Source organism: Elephas maximus, chromosome 25, assembly GCF_024166365.1.
Source record: "Elephas maximus indicus isolate mEleMax1 chromosome 25, mEleMax1 primary haplotype, whole genome shotgun sequence".
NCBI lineage: Eukaryota > Metazoa > Chordata > Mammalia > Proboscidea > Elephantidae > Elephas > Elephas maximus.
Genome location: NC_064843.1, coordinates 22,268,751 through 22,295,216, shown reverse-complemented (window position 1 = coordinate 22,295,216; position 26,466 = coordinate 22,268,751). Strand labels below are relative to the sequence as shown.

General features: G+C 42.4%; 1 protein-coding gene across 6 annotated transcripts in view; it reads left to right on the top strand.

Annotated features, from left to right (window-relative positions):
- Nucleotides 1-26,466, top strand: part of EYA2 (EYA transcriptional coactivator and phosphatase 2) — a 290,014-nt gene that overhangs the window by 148,602 nt on the left and 114,946 nt on the right. The gene's annotated exons all lie outside the window — the stretch shown is intronic.

The following is a 26,466-nucleotide window of genomic DNA, read 5'->3' as shown; positions in this document are numbered from 1 at the left end:
TTGACATCTTCCCAGCCAGTTTTGGGAAGTTGATGATTAATTATCTCATTTTTGCAGTGAACAGGAGGAAAAGGTCCACTCTTCTGAGGTTTTTGAATCCCAGTGAAGTTGTCTACAGACAGAAATCCTTTTAAGCACAGACCCAAATCTGTATTTCTGGAAAGAGGGCATTGGGAAGGTCTTCATGGGATCTGTTGTGTAGAACACCAACAATGGACACCATTTACCAGCATATATCTTCCCATTGGGGCTCTGTTTTTGGTTTTACACAACCCCAGGGGGCACCCTTCACATCAGAGTCATCATAGATTTGTATAGTCCCCAGGATCCTTTCCCGGCATATGGCCCTAAGTGTCTTGAGAAAGCGAGAGGCCTTCTTTTAACAGGGCTGCTTTCCATATGCTTTGTCCACACTTCCAAGAGGCCATGGATACTCCATGGACACTTCTTACATTTATTCATTTGCCCAACAAATGTTTGAGCAAACACCTACTGTGTGCCAGGCATTGTTCCAGGCACTTGAGATACATCCGTGAAAGAGAAATAGCAGAAGAGAGAGCAATAAAAATTATGATACTAATAGTAAAAAAAAAAAAAAGTAGGTGACTTTTTTTAGTGCTTCTAAGTGTCAGGTACAGTTTCCAACATATTACATGTATTAATCCATTTTATTCTCACCATAACTTTGTAAAAAAAAATTTTTTTTTAATTTAACCCCCATTTTACAAATGGAGAGGTTGAGGTCCAGAGGGGTTAAGTAACTTGCCCAGGGTCTTGTAGCCAGTAAGTAGCACTGAAACTCTGTCTGGCTCCAGGGTCTATGCTCATTTTTTTTTTCTTTAGCTTTTTATTTCAAATGAATTTTAGACTTACAGAAAAGTTGCAAAGATAGTATAGTTTCCATATACCCTTCACCCAGCTTCCGCTAATGTAGCATCTCACATAACCACAGCGCACTGATCAAACCAGAAACTAACAGTGGTACAACGTTTTTGGGCGCGGTGGTGATTCAGTGGCAGGATTCTTGCCTTCTGTGGAGGAGGCCCGGGTTTGATTCCTGGCCAGTGCACCTTATACTTAGCCACCACTCATCTATCGGTGGCAGCTTGCGTGTTCCTATGATGCTGAACAGATTTCAGTGAAGCTTCCAGACTAGAAGGAAAGGCCTGGCAATCTACTTCTGAAAATCAGTCAGTGAAAACCCTATGAATCACAATGGTCTGATTCACAACTGATGGGGATGGTGCAAGATGGGGCAGCATTTCTTTCCGTTGTGCATGGGGTTGCCATGAATCAGGGGCCAGCTCAACAGTGACTAACAACAACAATAGAGCTTTTAACTGAACTACAGACCTTATAGGAAACCCTGGTACTGTAGTGGTTAAGCGCTACGGCTGCTAACCAAAAGGCTGGCAGTTCAAGTTCACCAGGTGCTCCTTGGAAACTCTGTGGGGCAGTTCTACTCTTCCTGTAGGGTCACTATGAGTCAGGATCAATTTACCAGCAATGGGTTTTGTTTTTGTTTTTTTATAGACCTTGTTTGGGTTTCATCAGTTTGCCCACTAATGTCCTTCTGTTCCAGGATCTGACCCAGGACCCCACATTGCATTTGGTTGTTGTGCCCCCTAGCCTTCCCTAACCCATGATAGATCCCCATCTTTCTTTGTCTTTCATGAATACTGGTCAGGTATTTTGTAGCTGTCCCTCAATTTGGGTGTGTGATGTTTTCTTATGATTAAATTTAGGCTGTGCATTTCTGCCAAGAAGGCCACACAAATGCATCTCTTTTTTTTTTTTTTTCTTAGTGGCCATTGAGTCCATTCCAACTCATGGCGACCATATATGTGTCAGAGTAGAACTGTGCTCCATGGGGTTTTCATGGCTATGACCTTTCTGAAGTAGATTGCCAGGCCTTTCTTCCAAGGCACCTCTGGGCGGGTAAGAAACCACCAGCCTTTCAGTTAGTAGCCCGCACTTAACTGTTTGTACCACCCAGGGACTCCAAGAGACCTTACCAGGGACTATCTGGTATCGATATGTCTTATTACCGGTGAGGCTAACCTTGATCATCTGAGTCCATGCCCCTTGATTGAAATGTTTGCTTTGTGTAGAGAGAGAGGGAAATATAAAATAAGTTCAAAACATTCCACAGCACTCATCTGTTGTTTGGGCTGATCTGGTACATAGGACATGCTCCGTACGTGTGGATACCCTTCAGAGTTTGAAGACAGGCTTAAAAACACAAACTAGTAATGACGAGAAGCATCACCTAAATTCTGGGACTTTGGAAATAACTTAAGCTATGAAGATGGAAGAGATGACCAGGGAAGGGGAAATAGATCCAGCAGAGATGAAAGCCAAGGTTCACAGCTGTTCTGACCATCAAACCTTTAAATGCAATGTGAAGTTTGGGGTAAGGAGTGAATTACGGCTGGGGGAACCAAGGACAAGAAGGCTTTGATCTAAAAGTAGGAGGTATCTTAAGGGAAGCTATGGCTTTTGCATCCTCCCCGTGTGCATTAGATGTGCCCACTTGGAATTTATAAGTCTGCGGAAGGAACCTTATTCCTAATGGTAAACACTTGAGACAGGCGGCTTTGTAAGCAGAGGAGTGGAGTTGACATTCGGAGAGGGCAAGCCTTGCGCTCCAGCAAGGGTACCTGAGAATGCTGCAGCTTTTACGAGGCGCCTTGCCCAATATGAAGGACAGATATAGGATTTGTGATCCTATGAGGCATTCGAGGATTGCTGTGGGAAGTCATTTTGGTGAGCACTTGACCTCTCTATTTGAAAAAGTCTCAACTTGGAGAAGGTTGTATTTACTGCCAGGAAACTTTAGACCAGAGACTGTAATATGGCTTTTTGGACGGCCATCCTGTCACAAACCAGATGTTGGCCTCGGTTTCCACAGGGTGACGCTGGCCTTCAGCAGACTTTCCCCTCATTGTTGAGCATTGGCTGCAGAGAGTTATAAAAGTACATTCTGCAGGGCTTCACAGTGCAGTGCGTCCACGGTGCATGTGGCTAGTATCGTGAAACACCATCCAAACAGCCCGGCAGGCAGCCATCTGCTGTCGAGGAATCAGAACTGTGTGGGGCGTGTACAACGTCTAGGGGTGCATTAGGAGAAAGGGGAGAAAAGGAATTTTTAGCTAGATGAAATCAAATACCTACTGAAACTACTAATGAAACTTCTAATAGGATAGGAATTACAGCAGGTTGGAAGTGGAAGAAAATTGAGATTAAAAACAACAGGCCTTAATGATTGCACAACATAATGAACATAATGTCATTAAATTGTACATGTAAAAAAGGTTAAAATGGCAAGTGTTTGTATATATTTATATACTTACCACAATTTTAAAAAATGTAAAACAAACAAGGCTGTTGTGTTGAGTGCCATCAAGTCGACTTTTGACTCATAACGACCCCATGGGACAGAGTAGAACTGCCCTATAGGATAACAAATTATGTATAATATTGCAAAGAATGAGAATTCCAGAAGACTTAATTGTGCTCATGTGGAACCTGTACATACACCAAAAGGTGGTCGTTTAAACAGAACAAGGGGATACTGCCTGGTTTGAAACCAGGAAAGGTGTGTATCAGGGCTGTTTCCTTTCACCGTAGTTATTCAATATGTATGTTGAGCAAATAATCTGAGAGGCTTGGCTATATGAAGAAGAATGTGGCATTAAGATTGGAGGAAGACTCATTAACAACCTGCAATATACAGATGACACAACTTTGCTTGCCAAAAGTGAAGAGGATTTGAGGCACTTACTGATGAAGATCAAAGACTATAGCCTTCAGTATGAATTACACCTCAGCATAAAGAAAATAAAAATCCTCACAACTGGACCAATAAGCAACATCATGATAAGCAGATAAAAGATTAAAGTCGTCAAAGATTTCATTTTACTTGGATCCACAATCAACACCCAATGGAAGCAGTAGTCAAGAAATCAAACAGACTTCCACCCAACATGGCGCTATATACGGAAGCACCACGCCATTCCTCCACAGCAAAGACCCAAAAAACTAAGTAAAACAGAGACAAACGTCAATCCTAGAACCCTAAATGTCAAATGAAGAGATAAAGAATTCAGCCAAGCACTGAATGAAATAAGAAACTGACAGAGAACAGAGAGCAAGGAGAGATACTTGCGGAGGTCCCCTATCAGCCAACGCAGCATGGATTCACCATCTTGGACTTCTGTCGGATATTGGTGGACAGGGGGCTTGGGAAAGCAGCTTCACAGAGCTCCCAGCAGAAGACGAAATATCCAGTAATCAGCAATATACGCTTTCCCACCCCCAGCCTCCTGCCCCCTGCTCAACCTCCCCTGCTTCATACCTGGCTGCAGTCGCTCAGCTGGCCAGGAAGTGCAGTGTCCATGTTGCTTGGATTCACCCCACCCACATTGGAGATCAGTGGACAGGGAGTATGGGAAAGCAGCTTCAAGGAGGTCCCAGCAGGAGACAGAGCACCTGGTAGCCAGTGCTATATGCATTCCCACCCTCCCATCCTTCTCCCCTCTGCTTCTCAGGCTCCTCTGCTTCCCACCAGCCACAGTCTCTTGGCTGGGAGACCGGGGCTTCAGCCCCTTGCCACTTGGATTCACCCTGCCCACACTGGCTGGCTCCCAGAGTGCTATTTGTAGCTGATGTTGCTTTTTTCTGCTTCTTTTGGTTTCTTCCGTGCCTCTCACCACCTCCCCCTCCTTTCTCTTGAACACCTGGCTCTGTGTGCCATCTTTGCTTCTTCTTGAAAGGCTGTGAAGTGCCGCTCAACTGGAGAAATGCTTCCATGGCCCGTGCCACCACGCTTGTGGGATCCCCAGGGCTTTTGTTGTTGTTGTTGCTTTGCTTTATTTTGTTCTGTTTGTTTGTTTTCTTTTTCTTTGCATGGCTTGGGAGCCCCTTCTATCCAGGCTGTACTGTGCAGCTTGGGAGCCACTTCCCCGGTCTGCACAGCTGTGCCAGTGGAATCCCTAGGGGCATTTCTTTTTTTTTCTTTTTCTCTTTTCCTTTTTGTCTTTCTTCATTTCTCAGTTTCTTGTCTCTCTATACTTACCTTCTTTTCCTGTCTCTTGAATACCTGGTGATGTGTGACATCTCTATCCCTTTGAGCTAGGCTGGGAGCCACTCCCCAGGTCTTCGCAGCTGCACCAGTGGGACCCCTGGAGGCTTTGCTTTTCTTTGTTTCTTTCTCTCTTTTTTTCCTAATTTTTATGTTTTTATCTTTTTCCTTCTTTCTTTTTTTCCCCTTTTTGTTTTTCTTCATTTTTCAGTTTCTCATCTCTCCACTCCAACTGCAAGGTCCCTTAGCACTTTTTTTGTTCGTTTGTTTGTTTTTGGCTCCTGTTTCTCTCTCCTATTTCTCATACCCATCTTAGCTCCACACATCACAACCTCTGCCCTCCTCCCTGCCTACCTGCACCATGCAGTAAATATCACACCCCCAAGCACTACAGGCACAGCCTACCAGAGCCTGCCCTGCGCTGATTCCCGGCCACCCTGTCAGCCCTAGTATGTGCCATAAACAACCCATCCCAGCCCCTCTCATTCTTCTGGACCTGCCCTGCTGCACCATAGCTGGGTGGCTGGCCCTGCCCATTGGATGAGGAGGTGAAAAGTATTATGCCCACAGATGAGCAAACAAAGAACAGCCTGCCTGCTCAGACATAGCCAAATTAAAAAAAAAGTAGGATGAAACAAACAGAACTACAGTCAGTAAACAAAGAAAATAACTACTGAATGTCCTGAAGATAGCAGACAATATCAAAACATTAAAAAAAAAAAAAAAAGGACAGGATGGTTCCAGTAGGCATCCAAAAGAAAACATCAGATGACTTTCCAGTAGAAGAAAAAGCACTAGAACTACCCGATAGGGAATTCAAATCTCTAATATTCAGAGCTATTCAAGAGTCGAAGCAAAAGGCAGACAAAAATGAGGAAAAAAATAGGCAAATTCATGGAAAAGGCAGACAAAAAAATGGAATAATTCAGGAAAATAATACAGGAACAAAATGCCCAAATAAATTCACAACTAGAAGTCGTATGAAAACAACAACTAGAAATCCAAAAGATAAACAACAAGATTTCAGAAATCGACAGTGTCATAGATGGGCTTAGGAGCAGGTTTGAAATGACAGAAGACAGGATCAGCGAAGTTGAAGACAAACACTTGGATAGAACTCTAAGAAAAATCAGAAAAAAGAACAAAGAAAAATGAAGAAACCCTGAGAATTATGTGGGATAAAATCCAAAGCAAAAATTTGCAAGTGATTAGAGTTCCAGACAGGGAGAAAATGAAAAACACAGAAAAGATCATTGAAGAATTGATGACAGAAAACTTCCCAAATATCATGATGAAAAGCTGACCATCCAAGAAGCTCAATGAACCCCAAGTAGGATAGACCCCAAAAGAAAATCACCAAGGTGTATCATAATCACACTGGCTAAAACCAAAGACGAAGAAAGAATCCTGAGAGCAGCTCAAGAAAAACGAAAAGTCATATACAAAGGAGAAACAAAAATTAACCCCTGATTATTCAGCAGAAACCATGCAGGCAAGAAGGCAATAGGATGACATATATAAAACCTTGAAAGAAAAACATTGCCAACCAAGAATAATATATCCTGCAAAACTCTCATTCAAATATGATGGTGAAATTAGGACATTTCCAGATAAACAGAAATTTAAGGGAATACGTAAAAACCAAACCAAACTTACAAGAATTATTAAAGGGAGTCCTTCTGTCCGAGAACAAACAACATCAGACCACAGCCTGAATCTAGGATGCAATATTGTACCAGCCAGATACCAACCTAGAAAATTAACTCTCAAGGACTATCCAAAACCAAAAGAATTACAACAGGGAACCAGAGAGGTTAATCTGTAAATGACGGTAACATCAGAATGATAAAAGAGGGAGTAAACGGTGTAGGTACAGAACTTCCTAATGAAGAAGAAGGCAAAGCAATACCAAGTAATAATAGACTAGTTCATACCTAGGAAGATAGGGTAAATTTCAAGGTAACCACAAAGAGAGCTAACAAACTTACTCATCTAAATAAAAAAGAAAAACATAAAGTCTCAGTAAAAACAAAACCTACAAAAAGAAAAGAAATGAAAAAAAAAATCCACAAACAAAAGGAATTCAGCACAGGAGAGTAAGAGGAACAAAGATAATGTCAGCACCACAAAAAAAAAAAAAAAAAAAAAGTCACTAGAAAATGACAGCAATAAACTCACACCTATCAATAATTACATTTAATGTAAATAGCCTAAATGAACCCATTAAGAGATAGTGACAGAATGGATTAAAAAAAACAGGATCCATCAATATGCTGTCTACAAGAGACACACCTTAAAAACAAAGACGTAAATTTATTAAAAGTCAAAGGATTGAAAAAAATATATGAAGCAAACAGCTGCCCAAAAAGAGCAGAAGTGGCAATACTAATCTCAGATAAAATAGACTTTAAAACCAAGTCCACCATAAAAGACAAAGAAGGACACTATATAACGATTAAAGGGACAATCCATCATGAAGACATAGCCATAATAAACATCTTTGCACCCAATGAGAGGGCTCCAAAATACATAAAACAAATTCTAACAGCACTGAAAAGAGAAATTGACAGTTCCACAATAATAGTAGGAGACTTCAACACACCACTCTCAGTAAAGGACAGAACATCTAGAAGGAAACAGAAGAGCTAAAGGCCACAATCAGTCAACTTGACCTCATTGGCATATATAGAACACTCCACCCGATAGCTGCAAAGTACACATTCTTTTCCAACGCACATGGAACGTTCTCCAGAATAGACCATATCTTAGGCTTCAGAGCAACCCTCAACAAAATCCAAAACACTGAGATAATACAAAGTATCTTCTCTGACCACAACACCATCAAGGTAGAAATTAACAACAGGAAGAGCAAGGAAAAAAATCAATTACATGGAAATTGAATAACATCCTGCTTAAAAATCACTAGGTAATAGAAGAAATCAGAGATGGAATCAAAAAATTCCTAGAACCAAACAAGAATGAAAACACATCATACCAAAACCTTTGGGACACAGCAAGGGCAGTCTTCAGAGGTCAATTTATAGCAAAAGATGCACACATCAAAAAAGAAGAAAGGGACAAAATCAGAACATTAGCTACACAACTCAAACAAATAGAAAGAGAACAGCAAAAAAAGCCCACAACCACCAGAAGAAAGGAAATAATAAAAATCAGAGTAGAAATAAATGAAATAGAGAATAGAAAAACAATAGAAAGAATCAACAAAATCAAAAGCTGGTTCTTTGAAGGGATCAACAAAATCGACAAACCACTGGCAAAACTGACGAAAGAAAAACAGGATAGGACACAGATAGCCCAAATAAGAAATGAAATGGGAGACATTACAATAGACCCAACTGAAATAAAAAGGATCATAACAAAGCATTATGAAAAACTATACTCCAACAAATTTGAAAACCATGGGGAAATTTCTAGAAACACACTACCTACGCAAACTAACACAAAATGATGTTAAAAATCTGAACAGACCCATAACAAGAGAAGAGATTGAAAAGGTAATTTAAAAAAACTCCCCCCAAAAAAAAGCCCTGGCCCAGATGGCTTCACGGGAGAATTCTACTAAACATTCAGAGAAGAGCTAACACCAGTACTCCTCAAATTATTTCAGAACATAGAAAAGGAAGTGATACTTCTGAATTCATTCTATGAAGCCAACATAACCCTGATACCAAAAACAGGCAAAGACACCACAAAAAAAGAAAATTACAGACCAATATGTCTCATGAAAATAGCTGCAGAAATTCTCAACAAAATTCTAGCCAATAGAATTCAGCATCAAATCAAAAAAATAATATACCACAACCAAGTAGGATTCATACCAAGTATGCAAGGATGGTTCAACATTAGAAAATCAATCAATATAATGCACCACATAAATAAAAGGAAAGAAAAAAAAAATCACTTCTCAATCGACACAGAGAAGGTATTCAACAAAGTCCAACCAACACCCATTCCTGATACAAACTCTCAATAAAATAGGTATAGAAGGGAAATTTCTCAACATAATAAAGGGCATCTATGCAAGTATCGACTCGACAGCACTGGGTGTTTGTTTATGCAAAACCAACAGCCAACTTTATTCTTAATAGAGAGAAACTGGAAACATTCCCCTTGAGAAGAGGAACAAGACCAGGATGCCCTTTGTCACCACTCCTATTTAACATTGTGCTGGAAGTCCCAGCTAGAGCAGTAAGGCAAGAAAAAGAAATAAAGGGCGTCCAAATTGGTAATGAAGAAGTTAAACTGTCGCTATTTGCAGGTGATATGATACTATGCATAGAAAACACGAAAGACTCCACAAGACAACTACTGAAACTAATAGATTCAGCAGAGTAGCAGGATATGAGATAAACATACAAAATTCAGTTGGATTCCTATACACCAATAAAGAGAACAGTGAAAAGGAAATCAGGAAAACAATACCATTTATAATAGCCCCTAAAAAAATAAAATACTTAGGAATAAATCTAACGAGGGATGTAAAGGACCTATACAAAGAAAACTAAAAAACACTACTGCAAGAAACCAAAAGAGAGCTACATAAATGGAAAAACATACCATGCTTATAGATTGGTAGACTCAACATTGTGAAAATGACAATTCTATCCAAAGCGATTTACAACTACAATGCAATCCCAATCCAGATACCAACAACATTTTTTAAAGAGATGGAAAAACTAATCCTTAACTTTATATGAAAAGGGAAGAGGCCTTGCATAAGTAAAAAAAAAATAAAGTAGGAGGATTTGCACTACCTGACCTCAGAGCCTCCTCTACAGCTACGATGGTCAAAACAGCCTGATACTGGTACAACGACAGATACATAGACCAATGGAACAGAACTGAGAACCCAGATGTAAATCCATCCACCTGTGGTCACCTGATCTTCGACAGGGGCCCAAAGTCCATCAAGTAGAGAAAAGACAGTCTTTTTAACAAATTGTGCTGGCAAAACTGGATGTCCATCTGCAAAAAAAATGAAACAGGACCCATACCTCACACCATACACAAAAACTAATTCAAAATCCATCAAAGACCTAAATATAAAGCCCAAAACTATAAAGTTCATAGGAGAAAATACACAGCATTAATAGGATTCGAACCATAACCAGCAACACACAAACTCCAGAATATAAGCTAGGTAACCGAGATCTCCTGAAAATTAAACACTTATGCTCATCAAAAGTCTTCAAAAGAGTACGAAGAGAGCCTACAGACTGGGGAAAAAATTTTGGCTCTTACAAATCAGGCAAAGGTCTAATCTCGAAAATCTACAAGAAAATCCAACACCTCTACAACAAAAAGGCAAATACTCCAGTTAAAAATGGGCAAAAGAAATGAACAGGTACGTCTCCAAAGAGGACATTCAAGTGGCCAACAGACACATGAGGAAATGCTCCAAACCACTAGCCATTAGAGAAATGCAAATTAAAACCACAATGAGATACTATCTTGCCCTGGCATTACCCGCACGAATAATAAAAAAAAAAAAAACCAGGAAATAACAAATGTTGGAGAGGCTTTGGGGAGATCTGAACTCTTAGCATTGCTGGTGGGAATGCAAAATGATACAACCATTTTGGGAAATGATATGACACTTCCTTAGAAAGCTATAAATAGAAATACCATATGATCCAGCAATCCCACTCCTAGGTATATGTCCTAGAGAAAAAAGATTCATCACACGAATAGACGTATGCATACCCATGTTTATTGCAGCATGGTTCACAATAGCAAAAAGATGGAAACAACCTAGATGCCCATCAACAGATGAATGGATAGACAAACTATGGTACATACACACAATGGAATATTACACAACAATAAAGAACAATGATGAATCTGAGAAGCATCTCATAACATGGATGAATCTGGAGGGCATTATGCTGAGCGAAATAAGTCAATCACAAAGGGACAAATACTATTTGAGAACACTACTGTAAAAACTCATGAAAAGGTTTACACACAAAAAGAAACAATCTTTGATGGTTACAAGGAAGGGGAAGGGTGAGTATGGAAAAACACTAAATAGACAATAGATAAGTGGTAACTTTGGTGAAGGGTAAGACAGTACACAATACAGGGGAAGCCAGCACAACTTGTACAAGGCAAAGTCATGGAAGCTCCATAGACAAATGCAAACTCCCTGAGGGACCAAACTGCTGGGCTGAGGGCTGTGGGGACCACGGTCTCAGGGAACATCTAGCTCAACTGGCAACAGTTATAAAGAAAATGTTCTATATTCTACTTTGGTGAGTAGCGTCTAGGGTTTTAAAAAGCTTGTGGGCAGCCATCTCCACTGGTCTCACCCCTTTGGGAGCAAGAGAGAATGAAGGAAACTAAAGATACAAGGGAAAGATTAGTCCTAAGGACTAATGGACCACATCTACCATGGCGTCCACCCGCCTGAGTCCAGTACAACTAGATGGTGCCTGGATACCGCCACTGACTGCTCTGACGGGGATAGTAATAGAGAGTCCTGGACGGAGCTGGAGAAAAACGTAGAACAAAATTCTAACTCACGAAAAAAGGCCAGACTTACTGCCCTGACAGAGACTAGAGAAACTGAGAGTATGGTCCCCGGACACCCTTTTAGCTCAGTAATGACGTCACCCCTGAGGTTCACCCTTCAGCAAAGATTAGACAGGCCCATGAAACAAAACGAGACTAAAGGGGCACACCAGCCTAAGGGCAAGGCCTGGAAGGCAGGAGGGGACAGGAAATCTGGTAATAGGGAACCCAAGGTCGAGAAGGGAGAGTGTTGACATGTGCTGGGGTTGTTAACCAATGTCATATAACAATATGTGTACTATTTAATGAGAAACTAGTTTGCTCTGTAAACCTTCATCTAAAGTACAATAACAACAAAAAAATCAAACAATGTATTAGATTAGGCAAATCTGCTGCAAAAGACCTTTTTAAAGTGTTAAAAAGCAAAGAGGTCACCTTGAGGACTAAGGTGAGCTTGACTACGGCCACAAGGAGATGGACCGACCCAGTAGCTGCAACAATGGGCTCAAACTTAGCAACAATTGTGAGGATGGCGCAGGACCAGGCAGTGGTACATTCTGTTGTACAGAGGGTTGCTGTGAGTCGGAACAAGATTTTCCAGGTTGTAAACTTTAAGGGAGTGGACCACCAAATCTTTCTCCCATGGAGCCCTGGGTGACTTCAAACCACCAACCTTTCGGTTTGCAGCCCAGCACTTAACCATTGTGCCACCAGGGCTCCAAACAATAAAAAAAAAATTTTTTTTTTTTTTTATAGAGCCTTATTATTCAGTGATAAAAAGAATTGGGCTGTCAAGTTATAAAAAGACATGGAGGAACCTTAATCATATGTTGCTCAGTCCAAGGGTCCTGTCTGAAAAAGCTACATAGTGTTTGATTCCAACTGTATGACATTCTGGAATAGGCAAAACAGTGAAGACAGTGAAAACACCAGTAGTTGCCAGAGGTTCAGGGAGAGGGTAGGGGGCATGAATAGGTAGAGCACAGGGCATTTTAAGGGCAGTGAAACTATTCTGTATGATACTGTAATGGCGGACACATGACATCATTAAGCATTTGTCAAAACTCATACAACTGAACAACACAAAGAGTAAACCTTCAAGTAAGGACTTCAGTAAGTAATGATGTATCCATATTGGCTTATCAGTTGTAACAAATGTTTTGCACCAGTGAAAAATGTTAATAATAGGAGAAACAGAGGGGATACACGGGAATTCTCTGTAGTTTCTGCACAATGTTTTTGTAAACTTAAAATCACTCTTTAAAAAAAAAGTCAATTAAATAAAATTTAAAATATAGACCCCAGAGTCAGACAGCCCTGGGTTCAAATCCCAGCTCTGCCACTTACTATCTGTGATCACAGGCAAGTTATTTAACCTCTCTGCACTTCTGTTTTCTCCTCTCCTACAAGTCTTTATGCAAATATGGAATCTTCCCTGACTCCCTTTTTTTAAAACAGCACCCCACATTCCTTATCTCTCCTTCTTGCTTTAGGTTTACCCACATCACTTATTACCAGCTGACATACTATTTTGCATAATCATTCTCAGTCCCTCCCCACCAGCCATGTCAGTTTGGATGAATGAATGAATGGCCCTGAAGATATAGATCATGTCTTACTCATCTATTTTCCCCCAAATTCATATAGTGTCAATATAGTATTGGGGATGAATAAACATTTGTTGAATTAGTGAATCCATCAGTTCTTCTTGAGGAAAGACACCATCTAATAACTGAGTGTCCACTGCGCACAGGTGTCTCTGTGCATGCCTGTGTAGGTGCCTGAGATAAATCAGTGATCCAAAGAAAAATGCCTGCCCTACTGCATCTTCTAAATAGGGTAGACAGAAAATAAGTGCGTTCATCGTTCCTTGCCTAGCAGCCAACACCTGTATACAGTAAAAAAAAAAAAATAAAAAAGTGCCCCATAAATCTCCTTTGGATAAAGGAATAAATCTAGAATCTCTGAAAATAGCTCACATCTCTGCCATAGCATTGCAGAAAGTTGGAAACATCACCTCATCGGACATCCTCATTTTATAAGAAGAAGGCTGAGGTTCCCAAGATGTTTCACGCTCATGGTCATACAGTGAGTTATGGGCAGAGCTGGTCTTGAACCCAGGACTCTTAGCTTACTATTTCGGGTTCTTTCTGCTACTATCCTATGTCTTCAGGTACAGTGTCTCAGAGGTGGGGTGCCGGGACTCAGTCACGGGAGTATCCCGCTAGTTTATAGATATGCCAGGCCCTGTTCCCCATCTCCATCTAGTTGTTACCTATGAACTTTTGATTCAGTTTGGACTATTTTAGGCACACATAAAATAAAACCCAACCCAAACTGTCTCAATGTTTTTTAAAAATGAGAGATTTACTGACTTAAATAGCTTGAAAATTCAGTATGGTGGGCTCCTGGCATAGCTGGATCCTGAAATTAAAAATGTCAAAATATCTGGTATCTATATATTCTGTCCTGTACAGTCACTATGAATTGGAATCAACTCGATGGCAACAGATTATCTATCTATCATCTATCTTAGTTTCTTAGTGCTGCTATAACAGAAATACCACAAGTGGGTGGCTTTAATGAACAGAAATTTATTTTCTCACAGTTTAGGAGGCTAACCAAAAAATCAAACCTGTTGCTGTTGATTCCAACTCATAGTGACCCTACAGGACAGAGCAGAACAGCCCCATAGCGTTTCCAAGGAGTGGCTGGTAGATTCGAACTGCTCACCTTTTGGTTAGCCTCCTGAGCACTTAACCATTGTGCCACCAGGGCTCCTAGAAGTCCAAATTTATGGTGCTGGCTCTAGGGGAAGGGTCTGTCTCTTTGTTGGCTCGAGGGGAAGGTCTTTGTCTCTTTTTAACTTCTGTTCCTTGGTTCCTTGGTGATCTTCACGTGGCATCTGTCTTCCCCTCTGCCTGTGCTTCCTTCTCAAGGGTAATTGACTTAAGACACACTTTACACTGATAATGGTCTCATTAACATAACAAAGAAAGTCCTATTTCCAAATAGGGTTACATCCACAGGTGTAGGGGTTTAGAATTTACAATACATGTTTTGGGGGACACAATTCAATCCATAACACTATCTATCTAATTGCCTTAGATAGATTCCATCCTCATGGTGGCCAAATGGCTCCAGCCTCTTATCTGGTACAATATCTTCAGATCCCCCCTCACTGGATCTGCATGGGTCAAGTGCACACCCCCAAAACGATCAGTGTGGTCAGGGGAATGTGATGCACTAATTGACCCAGTCACATGCTCCATTCCTGTCAGATGTCCACCACAGCAGTGTAAGGCATCTTTAACTCCAGTGCCTTTTTCTGAGCATTATATCAGCAGTGAAAGTTTCTGTACAACATGTGTAACTTGTCTTAGAAACTCGTCTTTGTGGGTTACCATTCCTAAGAGTCCCACCAGAGGAGATCCTTGGCAGTAAGAACAGTGCATTTGGTCTTGGGGTCCACTATGATCCCCTGATCTGTTTCCACCACACTGGGTGAAGTCAGACAGTTAGTTAGTCCTTCCCTACGTTGTATCAGATCATGTCACTCCCCTGCTTAAAAGCTTCACCCAGAACTTCCCACGCAATTAGAAATAAATTCAAATGCCTGACTGTGACTCCTCAGGGTCTGCATGATTCAGCCCCTGAAAACTTCTCCATCTTCATCTCGCATGCTGGTCCCCTTATCCTCTGTTTCACTCACGCTGGGCTCCTTTCAGTTCCTCCCACATCAGGGCCTTTGCACCTTGCTGTTCCCCTCACGTGGAATGCTCTTCCTCCCCGATCTTCATGTGGCTGGCTCCTTCCTATCCATGAAGCTTCTACTCCAATGCCACCTCCTCCAAGAGGCCTTCCAACTTTATTAATTCTCTGACAAACTGAAATTAATGCATTTAAATGTTCAGTCTAGGGCATGCTTGGAGTAACCTCACTATTCTTCAGGTTGCCTTTTTTTCATCTAGGACTACATGCTGGGCATCTTTGTACATCAGTGCATACGGATCAACATGTAGCGGCTTTCTCCTTTGCAGCATTATTGCCCTTCTTGGCCCCCTTTCCCCTCATCTCTGCCACGGCAGCGATGCCGACCCGTGTGGCAGGGACACAGCGACAGGGCAGCCATCCGAAATGGCATTCTCAGGAATGCAGATTGTTTTATTACCAGTTAAATATGCTTTATGCTACCTGTGAATGAGGCCATTGTGACATTTAGCAACTGATTTGATTAAACACAGATGTGGGCTGGACTCCATGTGAACCAAAGATGCAAGAGAAGGAGCTCTGGGTATGTGTTTAGAGCTTTTAAGGCAAAATGAGCTAGATAACTCAGCGTCAGTGAAACAGATACGGATGCCTCCTCCTGGTGCAAGGACCATGTGTCCCTATTGGTCTCCGTGCTGAGAACTCAGTCTGGGTACCCCAAAATCCTTTGTTTTCATTCTGGCTCTGCTGTTTGGCCCTATTCAAGTTTTGTTTTGTTTTTTATTTTTGAAAAAAAAAAAAATCTTTTTTTTCTTTAGATATTTTTATTCCTGTGAATTAAAAAGAAATGGCAGATCAGTGAAATACTACCATTGTTGACATCCCCAGTGGTGCTAATTAACACACCAAGAATAGGACCCAGCTACCATTTATTGAGCACTTACTCTGTCCTGGACTCTGAGCTAAGCCCTTTATGCGCCTTATGTCACAAAATCCTCATAACGAACCAGTAAATAAACTACTCTTAGCTCCATTTTACAGATTACGGATTAAACAGATTTTACAGGGAAGCCAAGGCTTAGAAAGTCCAACCACTTGTCCATCATCACCATGGCAAATTATCAATTATGTGTGGATTCTCTATTGTCTTCCACCCCCTTCCAGGACCCATCTCTTTTGTTAAAATAGAAATTTTGGCCAGCAAATATTTATTGAATGAATGGGGGCATAAATGAGTGAATGCCTGAATGAATGAAAGAGGCAGGGCCAGGGCACACCAGGCCTAGCTGAGTCTTTGCTCTCATGACATTGTATTCTGGACAAAGAAGTGAAGCAGAGAAATAGACTTATGAAGGTCTTTGATTTGTCCCTTTCTGGAACATTGGTCTTGGTTAAGGTATTTGAGTGGGCAGTTTCCTGATAGGCTCACCCCTCCCCACCCCTTACCTCCATGTGGTTTTTCCATTGTATACATGACCTGCTGATTGCTTTATATCAGCTCTTGTCTCACCTCTCCGTTACACTTCTAGATCTTTCTCACCTGCAGTCCCTGGAATGCTTTCAGGAATTTTATTTTACCACTGGCCTCAGTAAGACTAATTAAGTTTAATATCCCCCAAAGTCTTCTTAAATTCAAATAGTTTAGCTTAATTAGTAAAGAATGTCTGCGTTGAGCGCTGTGCTCTTTTAAGATCTATCTATATGGGATCAAATTGACCACAGCAACTCAAAAGATTAGATAGAAAACTTAGGGGGTAGTGAGAGCTTAAGTTAATAGGGGAGGAACAACGCAGAAAAGAAGGGTGAGAATGGCTGTACAACTCAAAGAATGTAATCAAAGTCACTGAATTGTACACGTAGAAACTGTTGAATTGGTGTATGTTTTGCTGTATATGTTCTCAACAACAACAAAGTAAGTTAAAAAAAAAAGAATTAAGTTTAATGAATACATGTTTTTGAGAGGCACAAGGGACCCAGTATAGTAGTTCCCTCTGCTGTGAGGAAGAAATTGTCAGATGGATTCCAACACCAGGTCAGATTGATTACTGGGTGCTTGTTTGTTGGGATTATCTACGAGGCTTTCTTTGTACTGCCTGGGAGGGCATGTCTACTCTGTGGGTGACAGCAAAATCAGGTTGGCCTGAAAGAACCAAGGCAGCAGTGACCTTTGCTGTTCCCTGGTGACCCCATGAGCTGTTTGGAAGAAAGGACCACACGCTGGCTAAGAGCCTGGGCTTCAGAGCCAGGTTGACCTGGGCTTGAACCCTGCCTTGACTACTTCCTAGTGGCACCTACTTTCTAGGGTTGTGGTGAGGATTAAACAACATAATGCCTGGAAAATGATTAGCCTGGGGGCAGATAATAAGTGCTCCATATGTGAAGGCTATTATTATTTTATTATTTGTCTAACTGCTAATGCCAGTAACTGAAAGGCTTCCAAGGGCTTGGATTTTGTGAAAGCTGGGCTTGGCCCAGGAGTGGGAGGAGAGCTTTCCTTGGTGACTGTCCCCTTCTCCTTTTCAAGAGGAGGAAATCCAGAGGCCAGCAAGTCCAAGAAGGGATGTTATAGTCACCAGTAATCAGAGGAATGTGAATTCAGCACAACAAATGAGATATCATATTCGTCCTATTAAGATGGCAAAAATCAGCAAGTGGAATTATGTTAACTGTTAGTGGGGAGGAGTCCCCGGGCAGCGCAAACATTTAAGTGCTCAACTACTAACAAAAAGGTTGGAGGTTCACACACACCCAGAGGCACCTCAGAAGAAAGGCCTGGCGATCTGCTTCCAAAAGGTCACAGCCTTGAAAATCCTATGGAGTGCAGTCTTACTCTGCACACATGGAGTCACCATGAGTTAGAATTGACTTGATGGGCAACTGGCTTGTTTGGTTTGGTTTGGTTTGGTGAGTAGGGATGCAAGGATACAGGAACTGTTGGTACTGGGGTGGGAATGTACACTGGGCGGCCACTCTGACAGCCCTCACCTAGTCCTTAAGGAAATTGGGCCTCCACAACCCCTGTGACCAGCAGTCCCACTCCTGGGGATATATTCCAAGGCAACTCGCACACAGGTTCACAGGAGGTGTGCTCAAGGATGTTCATGGCAGCCTTGTTTGTGGTGGGCAGAGATAGAGGCAACCCAGATGCCCTCCCTGGAGGAGCAAGCAAAAGAGACATGGAGACTGCACATGGTGGAAGACTGGGCAGCTGCTGCTGTTGTTGTTGTTAGGTGCTGTTGAGTCAATTTTGACCCATAGCAACCCCATGTGACAGAGTTGAACTGCCCCGTAGGGTTTTCTAGGCTGTAATCTTTATGGAAGCAGATTGCCAGGTCTTTCTCCTGCAGAGCCTCTAGGTGGATTCAAACTGCCATCCTTTCGGTTAGCAGATGAGCGCTTAACCTTTCGCGCCACTAGAGCTCCTCAGCGGCAGCTGCTAGAGTTCTGTGAGAGACAGCAACATGGATGGATCTTAAGAACATATTGCTGGGTGAAGAAATGAGAAACAGTATGAAACGTAAAAAGAACAGGAGTGGATTACCCAATAAGCAAGGTAAGTACAGGCTTAACTGTAATTAGGAAGTAAGCACAAATAAGCCCCTGCTTACCTTGCTCACTGGGTAATTTGTCCCCATGAGGGGTTGTAATTTTGAAAAAAGGGTTCGATTCTTTAGGAAGGTGCCATGGGGTTGGGAGAGAAACAGATGCCAGCCATACCTAGAAGCAGAATCTTTGATGTGGTGAAAAAATGTGAAATTGTTCACTTCAGATGATCTGGTAAGCAAGGTAAGCACCATGCTTACCTTGCCTATTGGATAATCCACCCCTGAAAAGGAACGAAGTGTCACAGACGAGATGTACCCATAGGAACACGATGAATCTTAAGAACCTAATGCTCGGTTAAAAGAAAAAAAAAAAAAAACCTAAGATGCCATGTGAAATGTAACACAGAATTTACAGAAATTACTACCTGCCCACAAAGCAGTAATGCCCATTGTGTAAAAACACATACACACTAGAATTATGGCCTGTGGAGTGATGGGGAATGAGAGTGGGGAACAGAAGAAACGAATAAATAAAAGAGAGAATCTTAAGTGGATTAATGAGGAAAACGCGCCATGAACTAAATTAACTCAGTGTTAGCACCTGAGGTCCCAGGTAACAAAAAGGGAAATGGCTAGCTTCAGCAGCTGTCCACACACGTTTCCTGACCTTGGGGAAAGCAGAGCGCCAGGGTCATAAACAATTCCTCCCTCCCTTGTGTAGAAGGTATAAATCTCAATTTGTACGCTCTAGCGCATAAAAAATATAACTGACTTTATTTTCGGCATTTCAATGTAATTTCTATTTTAAGCCACCATTCCTCTTTGCTAGTGGGAAAGTTTCATCTTAGTCTTTTGGGAACTTTCCTCAAACTCTCCAGAATTTTGGCCACATCAAGATCTTATCTAATGCCGACTTGTTGGTGAGTTGGGGGAATCATTCAGTCCTCCATTCTTGGGAAACACACACTGCTCCTGAAATGTCCACTGTCTTCGTCCTCAAGGTCCCTTCAGGCCTGTGACTCTTCATTGTGTGTGTCTTTGCCTCATCTGGGGGACAAGAAGTTTTCCTTGTTCTGTCTTTCTAGACAGAGATCACAAACTGTAAGCCCATAGGCCACATCCACTTAAAACAAACATGCTTTTCGTTTTTTGCCCAATGAATTTGCTTTTGTTGCCTACATTTCAAAAAGTTCAGAAAGTTCATATACAATTACAGATTTCTGATTTCTCTTGAAAAACCAGTAGCTGTAGTAGCTACATTAGACTCACATTCCTACGTAGCAGCAGTTGGCTGGGACACAGTACCACTGTATCAATTAGGAATGCTTTGGGCTGCAAATAATGAAAAATCCCAACTCTCATTGGCTTAAACCATAATGAAATGTATATTTAATAAAAAGTCTGGAGGTAGACCTTCAAGGTTGGTTTGGCAGTTCAGACATACCATAAAGGACCCAGGTTCTTTTAATCCTCTCCTCCCCCAACCTCAGCATATGGACTTTTGGCTTTTATGCTTATTGCCTCACGTCCCAAGACAGTTACTATCACTCCAGGTGTTCCACCTTCACATGACCCAGGGCAGGAAGTTGAGAGGTAGCCAGGGGAACAAAAAAAACTTTGTTTTCCAGAAGCCTCTTGGCCAGAACTGGATTGCATGGCCATCCCCAGGCTTCAAGAAAGTCTGGGAAAGCAAGAATCTTTCTTTGTCAGCCTTTACAGAGAGAAGCTAGCAAGGGAGAAAAGAATTGGGACTTCCTGCTGGGGAGCCAGACAGTGTCTGCCACAAACTGCTGCCTCTTAGATAGAGCTTATGGATTCCAGTTTGCCACAGTCCCTGCCACCCCATAGTGTTCGCCACTACTGAAGCTCTATGTCAGTTACCATTTATCATTGTGCCTGCACCCAGCTACTTCCATCACTTATATTACCCGATGGGCCTGTAAGTGCTTGAGTGTGTGCTGCCTAGCTGGACAATGAAAAAGGAAGACTGAGGAAGAGTTAATGCATTCAAGTTATGGTGTTGGCAAAGAATATTGAATACACCATATTGAATATTCCAAGAATGAACAAATCTGTCTTGGAGGAAGTATAGCTAGAATGCTTCTTAGAAGCAAGGATGGCAAGATTTACATTGGACATGTCATCAGGAGAGACCAATTGGTGGAGAAAGACATCATACTTGGTAGAGGGTCAGAAAAAAGAGGGAGACCGCCAATGAGCTGGATTGACACAGTGGCTGCAGCAATGGGCTCAAACATAGCAACAATTGTGAGGATGGCGCAGGACTGGGCAGTGTTCATTTCTGTTACACGTAGGGTCCCTATCAGCCTGAGTTGACTCGGCCACACCTAACATCAACAAGCTTGGGATTATCATGCATAGCCATTTCTGATTTGGAGGTCTTGCTGCTTTCCCAGCAACTGTATGTGGGTCCAGAGACTAGAATCTTCAGCCCCAGAACTCCCTACTTGTTCTCATTCTCCTCTCCCCACTCCCCTGCCTTCTCTTTCCCCTTTCTCTAATCCAGAAGATCACTCTCCCCCCTTTGGGAAAATCCTCTTCATTCATATTCTTACTAAGCCTTTTTGCCTACATCAGTCTAATTCATTGTATGATCCACCGATCAGGGTCAGTCCGCAGACTTACTGGTCTGCAACAGCTTAAATATGGAAACTAAGAGCAAGAGTGAGAAACTCTTAGAACAATTAGATACAGTCTCTGCATCCCAGCACATGAACATAGACTCATCTCATTGCACAGGGCGTGGACCAGTCCGGGAGTTGTTGAAATCACATGGTGAGTTGCCTGTGGCATGAGCTGCCTGCCAGTCACGTGCGGTGGAACCACATCTTGGTCCTCTAAGGATTAGACATTTGAAACTGAGCTCCTTTACCACAGATAGTTTGAGAAGCATTGTCCTATACCTTGCATCCTACCAGACTCTATGACCTAAACTTTGGAACAGAAGAGCCAGGATAAGTTATTTCTGCTATTTCTTCTGGCACATTCCATCTCAGGGTCCGTGACCCAGGAGGTGACAGTCTGGGAGGACGTGTCCTAAGGCAGTATCTCAGGACATGACCCTGACATGCTTGCCTTCCTGTCCTAATCCCTAGCTCACCTGCAGCCTCTCGCTTGTGATGACTAAGTGAGGAGTCCTGGTGAAGGAAGAATGAAATCCAATCATCTGCCTCGGACCGAGGACCATCATAGGAGCATTTTCTCAGCAGCGAAGCTGAAGAGAAGTATCCCAAAAGCTCGCAATTCCTCTGCACTGTCTTCATTATTTCTCCATTATCATATCCATATATGATTTTTTAGGTGTCAATTCCACCGTGTAAAATCTGACCTGGAATTTAACAGGCCGTCCTGAAGTGCCCTCTTTGCACAGCTGGGGCAGAGTTCGCAGGGAGTTCACCCCCATGTCACAGGCGGGTGCCACGGCTCTTTATGGAATTATCTCCCATCTTTGGGAAGACAGGAAGGTACGGTATCGTCTGCTCAGATCAATGCAGTAAGCATGTTCACTTCCCAAATTACATGCAGTGTGACCCCACGGGGGACCCCCGCCCTGCTCCAGACGGCTGTAATAAAAGATAATGGATCTTTCCACACTGACAACCTTGGAAGGATCCAGAACCTCCCCTTATTGTAAATCAGTCCCATGTACAAGGACTGTTTTGTGATCTCAGAAAGTGGTTCATGGTGCCTGGAAGGCTGGGCCCCAGTTGTCTTCCCTCTGTTTGCAAAAGCCTTCTCCAGGGAATCTCAGCAGCCTGGTTAGTATTAAGCCAATAGGTTGCCAAAGGGAAAGAAGAAGATGGAAAAAGAACACGAGGTTGGTGCTGAAGGGGCTTCCAAAAAACCAGTGGCCTCTGACTCATGGTGACCAACTGTGCTCCGTAAGGTTTTCAAGGAGCGAGCTGATCTTTTGGAATTAGTTCACCAGGCCTTTCTTCCAAGGCACCTCTGGGTAGACTTAAACCTCCAACCTTTCGGTTAGCAGCCGAACACACTAACTATTTGCATTACTCAGGAATTCCGCTGAAGGGGTAAGGACGGGATTAAACTCCAGGCTAGACTGAAAGGGTCCTTGAGACTCAGATATAATCTCTTCTATCAGGGCTCAAAAAAAAAAAATCAGGGCTCAAAGCATAGAACATCCAGGAGCGTGGCAGAGTCTGGATCTTTCTGGGCTTTTCTACATCCTTCCTTTGCTGCTGCTGAGGCCTGGGAGACAGGAAGCAGGAAGCAATACTGGGAGGTAGTGAGAAGCAGCAGTTTTGAATTCCAGCTCAGACACTCCTGGACGAGTCACAGAGCCTTGCCGAAACTGAATTTCTGTGGATGGAATACCAGTGTTTACCTTGGAGGGTGGGCGGCGGCATCAAACAATTCACTGTGTGTAACGGTCTCAGCGGTCTCCGTGTCAGATGCGTGGGTAGGGAACGCTCTTTCCTTGGGATGGAAGTCCCGCCTCCAGGTGCTGTAGCACCCAGTGCTTCTCAAACTCACTGTGATGAAGGGCCAGGGGTTTTGTTTTCTTGGTGTAAAATACAATAAAGATGAATGACTAGGACATACATTCTCAGTTGGGTCAGCATAGCCCCCAAAGGGACAAAAATGGTTGGGAGGGGTGGTGCAAAAAAAAAATCTTACCTCTTTTTATGTATGAAACAATTATATGAACCTAAACAGATAAACAATATATCTGTGATATTAAAATTTCATGGAGGGTGAAGCGATTAGGGGGAAAAACTTTTAGAGACAATAATGAAAAAATGAAATTTTTACAAAATCATACACATTATAAGCCTTGATTTTTTATTGTTAGATTTAGCAGACATAAAATTATTCTGTTAAATAGCTCTAGATGTTCCCAGACACCGACTCTTCACTTCCATGTGTATCTCATCGCAGACGGGTAATAAACAGCCTGTGGGCAGACTCCGATCCACAGCCCACATGGCAGCAGTGCTGTGTTTATGCACCACTGTCTGAAATCAGTGTAACTCCTTATGAATCTGTTCACTCAGTTGTTTGTCTTTCCCCTCTGACTGTAAATGACAACCCCTTGCTTACCGCCATATCTAGAGCAGCACCTGTCACACGGTGGTATTTGGTACCTCACTAGCAAATGAATTGTTGAATGAATGAATGTCCGCTTAAAATTTGCTTTTCTGAAAACCAGTCAATTGACAGAGACTCAAAATAGCAATGTCTTCAACACGAAAGAAGCATATTTCTATCTCACCTAAAAGTCCAGGCTCCTTTCTTCCTGTTGCTGGGCCGTGTGATCCAAGATGGTTCCATTCCAGTCCAGCCAGCAAAAAAGGGGCAAGGGAGGACCCGTTCTTGACCTTGGAGGGCACAACCAGGAAGTTGCCCACATTAATTCTACTCCCATTCCTTCATCTAGAACTCACCAGATGGCCACACTTAGTCACAAGGGAGGACGGGAAATGTAGTATTTGTTCTAAGCAGTCATGTGGCCAGCTTAAAAGCAGGAATTCTATTACAATGAGAGAGGAGGGGTGAATGGATATTGGGGGACCCTTAGCAAGACCTGCTACCATCACTTTAAGAGAGAATTTTTCCTTGCCTTATGTTGCCTTCCCTGGACCTCACTGGACATACCAACAGCCAGAAGGGAGGCAAAAGTGGGTGTTTGGCATTCCTGCAGTGTACTGTGACACAAGACTTCTGGGTCCACCTGCCCCTTCCTTCTGGGTCTTCTTTGGCACAGGGTGGATTTCTCACCACAGGGGCTTTGTCACTGCTCTCGGTACATAGCAGTTTGTTCAGATGTTCATTCCTCAGGCGACCCTGGGTTACAAAATGAAAGCAAACCAGAGGCTATTTGGGGGAAAGAATGCCAAGGGACAAGACTGTGGGCTGTGTGTTTACAAACCTGCCCTAAGTCGTCATTCAGAAGGTTGACAGTAAAGAAAAGAGAAAACGCTGCACAGCGGCAAGATGGGTTCCTAAGCTTCAGCAGGTAGGGTTGCCATGGTAACTAGGGCCAAACCATCTGATCTTGAATAGATTGGCCTAGACCTTCTGCCAGATGTGTCTGGGCAGGCCATGGATGGCAGAGGGGGGCCCCAGCATGCCACACTGGTAGACAAATTCTGTGGTTTGTGGGTGGGTCTTCAATGAGCCCTCATGTGATAGAGATTAGGAACAAAGGGCTGGGTGCACCCAAGTTCCTGGTCCCTGCTGTCTTCCCCCATGCCTCACTTTCCTCATGTAGAGTAGGGATAATCATTGCGGCTACCATAGGGTTATTACAAAGATTAAATGGGCGAATGCACACGGAGAGCTCAGAACAGCACCTGACATACCAGTTGCTACTGTTGCCGTAGCCAGCCTCTTCTTTCTCTGGGCTGCTACCCCATTGGTCCTTTTTCTGTTTCTTGAATCTGCCAAGCTAATCTTTGTCTTAGAATCTTTGCTCTCACTTTTGTCCAAGGGAAATATTCTTCCCCTCAGGATGTTCCCATCACTGGCCTCTTCTTGTCATTCAAGCCTCAGCTCAAATGCCACCCCTGACCACCCTATCTAAAATGACACCCATTCATTCATTTATTAATTCACTCACTAAATAGCATTTTCTAGTAGTCGTTGTTAAGTGTCCTCAAGTCGATTTCAACACACAGCGACCCCATGTGACAGAGTAGAACTGTCCCATAGGGCTTTTTTTTTTTTTTAATTTTTAAATCACTAAGGCAATTTAATGTTTCTGTTTTTCATGAAGGACATATGTTAATAAAACTTCTGCTCAAGGTTAATTATTGGTGCTGCACATTGCTGTAGTGTGACATTTGGTAGCATTTTCCCCCCTTTTTTAGTCCATTAGCGAGTGATACAGTAGTAAATGCTGTGAATCAAATGAATCTTGTTTGAAATAAATGAACTGCCTCTGAAATTTGGAACAACATCATATACCTCAGTTTTCCTTGTAGTGGGGTCAGACACAAATGTTTATATGTATATGTGTCTGTGTATAAGCTTGTTCTTTTGCAACAATGGGATCATTTTATACGCTCAGAATGTAGAGTACACCAAGGTCTACCAGTTCCCATTCTTATAAATTTCGCTGAGGCACTCTATCATTGCTTACATTGTACTCTGTTTTATTTTTCCCTTTATTTTTGGATTCCCAGTCTTGCTCTCTGTTTTTGGCTTTTATCTCTTTTTTTTTTTTTTAATTGTGCTTTAAGTGAAAGTTTATAATTCAAGTCAGTTTCTCGTACAAAAACATATACACACATTGTTATATGATCCTAGTTGCTCTCCCTACAATGTGACAGCAGTCTTTCTCTCCACCCTGTATTTCCATTGTCTGTTCAACCAGCTTCTGTCCCCCTCTGCCTTCTCATCTCGCCTCCAGATGGGAGCTGCCCACATAGTCTCATGTGTCTACTTGAGCTAAGAAGCACACTCCTCACCAATATCATTTTATGTTTTATAGTCCAGTCTAATCTTTGTCTAAAGGGTTGGCTTTGGGAATGGTTTTAGTTTTGGGCTAACAGAGTCTCAGTCAGACCATTAAGTCTGGTCCTTTTACTAGAATTTGAGGTCTGCATCTGACTT